The sequence below is a fragment of the Solanum pennellii genome, chromosome 12 (assembly GCF_001406875.1).
Source record: "Solanum pennellii chromosome 12, SPENNV200".
In the NCBI taxonomy this organism is placed as follows: domain Eukaryota; kingdom Viridiplantae; phylum Streptophyta; class Magnoliopsida; order Solanales; family Solanaceae; genus Solanum; species Solanum pennellii.
In genome coordinates this window covers 69108032-69115975 of record NC_028648.1, presented here as the reverse complement: position 1 = coordinate 69115975, position 7944 = coordinate 69108032, and the positions used below count along the sequence as shown (strand labels likewise).

The following is a 7944-nucleotide window of genomic DNA, read 5'->3' as shown; positions in this document are numbered from 1 at the left end:
AAATTATATTAATAAATTAAATTATAACCAATAGTTGAACGCCAAGTATTTTTAAAAATATTTAAAGAGTTAATTTTAATAAAATTAAAAAGTGGTCAATTTTGAACCCAAAGGTGGATGACAAGGGTATTTTGGAGTCAATAGGTGGATGAAAAGGATATTTTGGAGCCAATAGGTGGATGAAGGGTAATTTTGTACCATTTTCAATACTTCAAGGGTATTTTAGGCCCTTTTCCGAAGATAGTATTCTCCTTCTATATTTCCTACAAATTGGTATCAGAGAAAGTTTCGTTCTTAATCAGGATTTTGGTGAAGAAAATATATGGCATACTGGAAGATAAGAAGGAAAACACATTTGAAAGCTAAAGGTTTGTGGACTATTGTTGCAAATGGCTTTGAAAATTCAGACAAAGATGGTGAAATTACAGTAGAAGAGATGAAAAATCTTGAGGTTAAATATCGTCAAGATGCAAAAGCCTTGAGCAAAATTCAAATGGGAGTCTCAAGAGGATATTTTGCAAAAATTGTTACATGTGAGACTGCAAAGGAAGCTTGGGATTCTCTGAAAACTGAGGTGTATGGTGACGAAAAGGCACGCACCATAAATTTTCAAACTCTTAAAAGAGAGTTTCAAAATTTGAAGATGATAGAATCTAAAAAAATAGATGAATATCGCACAAGAGTAATGAATATTGTTTATGAAATGAGAAATCATGGTGATACAATTTCTGACAAACAAGTTGTGGAAAAGATTCTAATTAGTGTCACAGAAATGTATGAGTACATTGTTACTATCACTGAGGAGACGAAAGATCTTTCTAAGCTTTCCATCAAAAATCTAGTTGGATCATCTCGTGCACACAAGAAGCGAAGATTTTTTTTGTGAAGATCAACCCAAATGGACGTCTTTCCAGTCAAGAACAAATGAGAATTCTAAAAATTTCTCAAAAAATCAACCAAAAAAGAATTACAATGCAAAAATGAAGCAGGATCATGATGATTCTTCTAAGAAGGTTGAAAAAAAGGTGAGAAAAACAACGGTCTTTTTTTTTGTAAAATTTGCAAAAGGATTAACCACAATGCAAAAAAATGTTGCCACAAAGTCAAGCCCCAATGTAACTCTTGTAAAAAAATTTGGCCACATTGAGAATGATTGTTGGCACAAACAACAAGAGCAAACAAATATTTGTTTAGAACAAGAGGAAGAAATGGAAGAAAAATTTTTCTTTGCTTCTCAATGTAATGTTTCAGCAAAAAACAATGAATGGTTTGTTGATAGTGGTTGTAACAATCACATGACCGGAGATGAAAAAGTTTCTCTCACAATTAATAATAGCATCACTACTAAAGTGAGAATGGGGAGTGGAGCCTTAGTTGATGCAAAAGGCAAATGTACAATTTCAATCAACATAAAAGGAAGCGGTAAGCAAATTCATGATGTGCTTTATGTTCCTGATTTGGAAGAAAAATTACTTAGTGTTGGTCAGCTCATGAAAAATGGTTATTCTCTTGTGTTTAGAGATAATTATTGCATGATTTATGATAAAATTGATCCAAATCAAGTCACTATTGAAGTAGAGATGATAAAAAGAAAATTTCCTTTACAATTTCATTACAATGCATTCAAAAATGAAGTTGTACATGATTCATGGCTTTGACACGAAAGATTTTGTTACATAATTTTCTTGGTTTGAAACTTCTCAAGCAAAAATACATGGTGTCAGACCGTTTGAGATACATACTAGAATAAGGTAGATAATACTGCTAATATATCTTTAGATGTGTCAAATCAAGAAAAGGATAAGAAAGAGGAAGATGTTCCTCAAGGAGGAGAAATCTCATATTTAGACGATGAAGAACCACTTCCAAGAAGAACAAAAATGTTGAGTACATTTATCAAAGATGCAACTTTGTCAGTGTTAAGAAAGAAAATTATGAGGAGGCAATAAAGCATGATGTTTGGAAGAAAGTCTTGGCAGAGAAAAGTCGGAAGATTGAGAAAAATAATATTTGGGAGTGTGTGAGTATAGCCAAAGAAAAAGAAGTTGTAATTCTAATGTGAATTTGCAAAACCAAACTCAATCAAAAAGGAGATATTCAAAAACGCAAGAGAAAGACGAAATTCAGTTGCAATTATCGCCAGACAGGAGAACAACTTGCTTACATCTTCATTACAACACTTTTACGTGAAAAGTTTAGCCATCTTCGAGAAAGCATTGATGTTTGTAAGCAGATGCATTAAGGGGGAGTGTTGGAGTTAATACATTCACTTCACACCTTAATGTTTAGTATTTCAATATTGTCTCTTAGTTTCTCAAAAAGATTTTTAGGATTTTGTAATAAATGTATCTAGTAATTTTTGGTAAATGTATCTAGTTAATCGCGCAAGACTTTTTGTTTTCTATTTTGACTAGCTAGTATAAATAGTAATGTAGTTGATGATTATAATCATTGCAAGTGACCTTAAGTAGCCTATAATAAACTTGAACATTTTCTAAAGATAGTATTTTTCTTCCATTTTTCCTATAGTATGTTCTTAAAAATCCCAGTTAAGAGATAAATACTTACGACAAGAGTTATTCACATTATCAAGCAGAACAAAGTACTATTTAGGAACCTAAGTTTTGTACGAATGAATGAACTTTATCATCTATTATTACGAAAACTCATTTATAAACAAGGCACAACATTCTGCGTGCTGAATATTGCACAATAGACTCAAGCATTAGCTCACAGAAGAGAATACAATATTTGAAGCAACGGGATTGTGTCATACCTTAATCCTTGTAATACCTCTTTCAATCCAATTAAGTTTTCTAATATTTAGAATCTGAATAATTGGGAGCAGCAGATTTTACATCATTAATCAATAATGATCCATCAAAGCCAAGAACAATGGTCAGAAACATTATTCTCCAAATAACCCCTCTAATAGTTATTTGGGAGCTATGTAGAGCTAGGTACAATAACAAATATAGAAACAAAGCCATCTCCATTTTCAAAATCTGTTAGAAGGTCCTCTTCCAAGTGAAAACTACTATTTTACAGAGCTTTAGTACTATGCCCTTGAAATGGGATTGGACTAATTCTTTTCATGTGGTGGAAGCTTATAAGTCTGACTCTAACCGGCAGAATAGTGATCTATAACAAACCTAGCTAGTTGGGGCTCTTGGAATCATAAAACTGATGGTAGCTTCATAGGAGGTCAAGACAAGGCAAGAAGAGGAGGAATATTCAGAAATCAATATGGACACATGATCAAGAGAAAGGCCTACTTCACAAAATTCGACTAATCACTGCTATAGGGAGGGGAATGGAGTGGCTAACTTGCTATCTGAACATGCTACTCACATATTCATCAATGAAAAATATTTATATACCATTTTGTTAGTTGGTGTACAGACAAGATACTATTATTTGAAGGTACTATCATGACTATTAACAAGTATTGCATTAAACTATCTCCTACACATGAGAGTTTGAAGCTTAATGAGATATTTGCAGCTTGCATTGCCATTGGAACCTACAATAATTTAGTATTGTGTTGTTTTACTTACTTGTAGATTACACACAATTATTTGAGATACCATTATTCTTAATTCTCTTACTTAGCATGACTTCAACTGCTTTAAGATCTAAAAGTACTCCGTAAAAGAAACAATGAATCTGAGTGGGAACACTAGAAGGGGTAGTATTTCAAGAATTTGCACCTAAAAGCAGAATATCTTCTAAAATTGTTGAACAATTATGCAATGAGCTGAAATAGCCATATCTCCTATATACATTTACTCACGCTGATAAAGTACTTTAGGCTTTCTAACGAACTGCAATTTCTAACACCTAACATATCATTAGTAAGAACCAAATTGCTAAAGTCATTCCTTGTGAAGAAACTTTTTATATTTATTTGTTTCTTTACTAAGGAAAGAACTCTTTGACAAGGAAATTTAGAAAGCTATGAACACACTCTAAGGACACCATAAGGAGGAAGAATATTACATGCATCAATTCAAAAGAAGTACAAGTCTCACTACAAAAAAGAGGTTAACATGTGGGGGGTTGATTAACCCCGTAAATTATATCAAATTGTGGCAGTTTATCTGACCTCCTTTAGTGCAATGAAATTTCCCTACCCACTTCGATTAAAGTTGTTAAAAGTTAAAACACTCTTCTACATTTTCTTATTCTTTTTCTCAAAAACTAGGAGTCCTCCAGTTCTGTGCTTCTTTACATCTTATATGATCCAAACATTACTTTGTTCATTATTACACATCGACTAAAGAAATAATAGTTCACTGGACTTGTGTTATTTGATATGTAGTAAATTGATCCAATTATTATCGATATGATGACAAAATTGTATGTCTCAAATATGAAGCGTATTTCCTCAATGATGTGTAGGATTTCTGAGTTTCGTCAAAGCCTGCAAGACATTTATCATGATCTTTGTATACCTTTACAGAAAGGAAAAATTAGTCCTGAATCTGCTCTGGCAGCTGATGTTGTCACTCTTGGTGATACATGGCTCAGTTGTGCCATTGAGAGGAGGTTAATTGAGCCAATTGACAGTTTAGAAGATCAAGATTTGTTTGACGGTTTGAATAAGAAATATAAGGTAAAAAAGACTAATCTTTCTTTTTTTTTTTATATGAGAAATGACATTTGCATATTGTTATCTTTCAGGGAGTCAGTGTCAATCCAAATGTTTTTACCTTTACCTTTTTCCTTGTATCATCTTCTAAAAAGATGGTCTCATTCTCAGGATTGCCAGATAGCCTTGTTGCAACGAAAATAAACTGTTGAGGCTGAAAATTAAAACAAGGCTTTGAAACCTATCTTAGATGTGAAATCATAGCTTGGCTATGCTTGAACATAGGTAAATTTTCAGCTTAGTGAAATTAGTTTGTTCTTCAATTTTCAGTTTATTACTTTATATATTATTGGTAGACACTATGATTAATTGTCTATGTTTAAGCCATCACATTATGTCTATCAGTTAAATTATTTCACCTTATGTGTGAGTGATCTTATTTACTAACAACTTACTCATGTGTGGTTTATCCATCATTTGTGATGTAGATACATTTTAAGGAAGGCTTGTCAGTGCAACAAAATTAAGCTTAGCAGAATTTACTAAGCTTCTTACCAAGGGCATCTGAGAAAAGGATACGTCTGACAAACTGAGTAACTAAATTAAGTACTTATTAAACTTTTTGCTAGAGTAGCTATTCAGATAAGCATCTTAGCATGAGATCGTCGCTGTGGCACTCTTGTCATTTTATCCTCGAAGTCTTTGAGCTTAGATGTTGAAGTTGAGACTAATCAAGCCAGGGAAGTAAAGAATCACCTACCGAGATAGAGGCACTAAGGGTTGTTTGGTAGGGAGTATTATGAGAAATAGTCAATGTATTATGTATGATACTATTTAGTTATTTCTCTGTATCAATTTATGTGACCCACTTTCTTTTTAATTAATCTAAAAAAGAATGACACATTTTTATATTAAGTAACAATTTATCTTTTTGAATATTTATTTTACCCTTAATGAAATGATTTATAGTCACACAAATCTTTATGCATTCATTTTTTATCACAAGTTGTAAGTGTCTTTTTTTCTTTCTTAAACTTTATGCCGAATAAAACTACCTCGTACAAAGCGAGACGAAATGAGTACTATGTTTGGTACGAAATTTTAGCCCTATGTATAACTAATACATGTACTAGTTCATGCAGGATGTATAACTAATACATTCCATTTTGTGGTATTTACATAGAATTTAATACGATGGGATTAAGTAAAGAGAAACATACCCCTAAATTTTTTTTTAATTACTTTGTTTATTTCTATGTTTTATATTTGTACTAGGAAATTCATCTAATAATTTAGCTTACAAATTTTATTATTTAGAGAGTTGTTTGTTGCTAAATAAATCCAATAAAAATTTTGAATTTGAGTTATTTACATTTACTAATTGTAACGACAAGTATATGTGATTTTTAATTATTTCTATTTTAAACAATTTATATAACCACATATTTATAAAAACTAAAACATGCAAATTTTATTTCTAAAGATAAATGGTTTATATTCAATTTTACTATTGTTTAAGATGTTTTTTTTAATTTTAAAGTAGAGGATCTATCTTTCAAAAATTGAAATTTAGTGTTTTGTGACCAATCAATATATTAAGATAACAATACAGTGACACATAACACTGTAGTGAGACGATTGCAAAGAGAGACTATACATGTGATCACTGCATTTGAGAAATCTGTGACCACCATGAGCACTGCCTCGAGCTCTACCCTTTGTACCACATCTAGCATTCTATGAATTACTGAAAAAATATCTGACCCTGGTTAAACACTAAAATAGGCACGTTTAGGGAAATCCCTTGACTTGTTCCCAAACTCATCACAAACAGAAATCTCGAGGACCTAAATCTTGCTTAGAAAAACCAAAAGAGTTTGTAAGTCCTCCCTGTATGACCACCACGTTCTCCATGACTAGTTTAACTGGACCTATATTCTCTAGCACTATATGTGCCTTGAATTGCTAAGATACACTAGTCAACACCGATATTTGTGGGTGCCCTACCCTAAATATACTCAACGCCTAAATGTATGACAGGTGACCATCCTGAAGTTCTTGAATCCCTTCACCAACTTACGAATCTGATCAAACTCAATCGATATAGTGGAAAAAGCATAGCAAGATAGCCCATGAAAGCTTAGATATTTTTGGAGACGCCTATGTCTTATAGTCTTTGTAATTTGCAAAGAGGTAGCTCCATGTCAGATTCCAAGTACAAGGCTCATTTTTGCTATATACTTCTCATTATGCTTTGTTGAGACACTTTATTTGTGTTCTCAAGTGGTACATTTCAGATTATTGTCGACCATGTCAGAATAATTAAAGATATTCAACATGCTAGACATAATGGCATCAAGTGGATAAATTCAGAGGCCATACATACTTCAATCAATTAAACAATGAAATATCCCTAAATCTGATTCAAACAGAGCTAAATTACGAAGCAGAAATAAAATATACAAATAATTGTATTCCAGTATTGATGGTAATCAGCACATCATGGACGCATTTCAACAAACACTAAACATGCATGAAAACATAAATAATCATATTAAAGTATATGGATCAGAATATCTGGCTTGGATTTTCCCACAAAGAGGAGAAAATACATTATAAAGCGCTCAATTATTTCAGCTTCGATCATCTGGGGAAATATTCATCACATCCATAACCTAAATCATTCAAATTATTCATAAGCAATCATATTATTAATATGATGATAAAATCAATTATCGAAATTGTGCTTAAGCTTACTAGACCGGCTTGAAAGATATCAATATATCTCAGCAAATCTGAAGAGCATAAACGAATTTAATATACGGGCAGAGTAACACGTCAAATTATAGAAAAGGGGCTGCCTGAATTTCCACTCAAAAATTTACAAAACGCAAAACAACAACGGAAAAAACGGATTAGTTGAAACCTATATGTTCTTGTGAGTTTAAATTGAAAAGAAAAAAAAATAGACCATGCAGTATGGGAGGGGCTCAAAGGGTTGCTTAATGTGCTCAAGGAAGAACGTTTTGAAGGCTCTTCTCATACAAGAGGTGTCAGAAATAAAAAAGCACCGTCATCTTTGCCCTTAACAATTCATCCACAACCAACAAACAAAAAGGTAAAAAAAGCTGCGATTCCATAATCAAAAGAAAACTTGGATTGGACTGGGAAGGAGACAGCAGTGGTGGCTAAATAGCTCCAGCAAATTAGGGCTTGGTGTTTTGTTTGTTCACTGTAAATGCTCTACTTGTAGATTTTGATAGCGCTTGAGGCATCGAATGTGAGCCCAAAACAGGTAAAAATTATCACGTATTGAGTGTATATATCAATTCAATATATATATATATATATAT

General features: G+C 32.4%; 3 non-coding genes across 3 annotated transcripts; all 3 read right to left on the bottom strand.

Annotated features, from left to right (window-relative positions):
• Positions 1-7154: 7154 nt before the first annotated feature.
• Positions 7155-7263, bottom strand: LOC114075456. Its single transcript, XR_003575902.1, has one exon. It is a non-coding gene; the product is annotated as a small nucleolar RNA Z103 (small nucleolar RNA).
• Positions 7264-7331: 68 nt separating this feature from the next.
• On the bottom strand, positions 7332-7454 carry LOC114075422. Its single transcript, XR_003575872.1, has one exon. It is a non-coding gene; the product is annotated as a small nucleolar RNA snoR77 (small nucleolar RNA).
• Positions 7455-7578: 124 nt separating this feature from the next.
• On the bottom strand, positions 7579-7675 carry LOC114075468. Its single transcript, XR_003575914.1, has one exon. It is a non-coding gene; the product is annotated as a small nucleolar RNA snoR1 (small nucleolar RNA).
• Positions 7676-7944: the final 269 nt, after the last annotated feature.